Here is a 1923-nt window from a genome sequence, read left to right on the forward strand (position 1 = left end):
CTCTCTCCCTCTTCCTTCCTCTCTCTCTAAAATCAATAAAGAAAAAATAAATAAAAATTAGGAGGAAGAGCTCTGTGACTTGATACGGAATGAATTCTGGGAAATACTGTTGGGTGAGAAGACAAAGTGCAAAAGAGCATTTGTATTCTGTCATCTTTTGTGTAAGCAAGAAGGGAAAAAACAAGATGTGCCTATATTTGTTCTCTTTATAAAAAGAAGCACAGGAAGATGGAATGAAAAGATAATGTAGCTGATTTCCTACAAGGAGTGTGGGGAACAGGTGAAGAACTGGGGCGCGGTGCAATGCTTCTGAGAGTAGCTGTCTGGTTTGGACTTTCAGCAGCATTGCAGTGTTCCACGTCCAAAAACAACGTTAAGTCAATAATGAAGGTTAATACCCAGCACCTCTTCGCCCTTCTTTGGTTGGCCTTGGAAGCACTGCTCTCATATGCTAAGCCCATAGGTGTTTTGGGGGAGGGGTGGGGGGTGGACACAAGTCTACGTATTGCGTTTCTCTGGCCCACGGTTGGGCACCTGACACAGACTGAGCCAGTGATACACCACAAGCCTTTAGATCCTTTTTATTGTTCAGAGAGTGACTGCCATCCCTTCTTTTTAAACTGGGTTTGCATCCACAAAGGTGTACACCTGGAGGAACTGGCAGCCTTCTCGCCACCTTGAAATACAGCCAAACAGGAGTAGAGATGAGAGATCTAAGAGACCAAGTTATGCAAATACTGCTCAAGCCCCTGCTATTTATTTTAATTACGTGAACCAGTCATGTCAACTCTTTGCCTTTGCCTGCTTGAGTTGGGTGTTCTCCCACAGGCACTCAGAGTCTCACAGATACACCGGTTCAAGCCTCACTTCACATACATGACATCTAAGGCCCGATGAAGTGAAGAGAGAGGGCCAGAGTCACACTGGAAGACTAGCAAAGGTGATGCCAACACTCAGACCCTCTGGGTCCAAGGCCAGATCACAGACTCAGTGTGCTGGATGGACTTCACCCCCAGCTCACCTGAGGGAGACGCTGGGGAGAGGTTACGTCTGAGGTGGAAGGGAAAGCAAGGGGGAGAAAGCCTGGTTCTTCCTGATGTGCCCGGACCACTGTCTTCCAACAATCTGAAGGATTGTTGCTGACGGGGCCGTGGCAAGACTTGCTTGCTCCTCATTTTAGCAAGGACCGGCTCCCAGAGGTGTGTGTACCTACAGTGTTTGAGACCTGTGTGGAGGATACTAAAGGGAATGGAAAGCAGGTCAAGTTGGCTTTGCGGCACACAGCTGGGCAGGAAGACTCGGAGCTCTTGAGGCCCCTCCCACCCAGACTCCGATGTTATTCTGATGTGTTTCTCCATCGACTGCTCTGGTAGAAAACATCCCAGAGAAATGGACTCGGCACTTCAAGCATTTCTGCCCCAGTGTCCCCATCATCCTGGCCGAGAACAGGAAGGATCTTCCGGATGATGAGCACACAAGGTGAGCGCTAGCCAAGCTGAGCAGGAGCTGGTAAAATTGGAAGAAGGCAGACATATGGCAGACAGGACTGGCGCTTTGGGGTACATGGAGTGTCAGCAAGAGCGAAGACGGAGTGAGGGAGACCTTGGAAATGGCCACGAGAGTGCTCTGCAAGCAAGACGTGGGGAGAAAACAATCTGGGTGCCTTGTCTTCTGAAACCCTGCCGCAAGCACAGCCCGCATGCGGTTAATGCCAGGGTGCTGTTTATTAACCCTGGTGTATGATTACTGGTCTCTTTCATTTATCTATACTTTACCCAAGATTACCAATCAGAAGTCATCCTGTTACCAGTATTTAGAAGCCAACCAAGACGATGAATGATGTCCGACCCCGACCCACCGGGCCCTCTGCACACTCTAACAGCCCTCTCTGCACTGCGGCTGGCATGCCAGGAGCTCACTCGA

At 49.5% G+C, this 1923-nt stretch overlaps 1 pseudogene; it reads left to right on the top strand.

Moving 5' to 3' along the window:
* The first annotated feature begins 893 nt into the window (after window positions 1-893).
* Window positions 894-1675, top strand: LOC118626247 (annotated as a pseudogene).
* Window positions 1676-1923: the final 248 nt, after the last annotated feature.

The sequence above is a fragment of the Molossus molossus genome, unplaced genomic scaffold, assembly GCF_014108415.1.
Source record: "Molossus molossus isolate mMolMol1 unplaced genomic scaffold, mMolMol1.p scaffold_m16_p_12, whole genome shotgun sequence".
In the NCBI taxonomy this organism is placed as follows: Eukaryota; Metazoa; Chordata; class Mammalia; order Chiroptera; family Molossidae; genus Molossus; species Molossus molossus.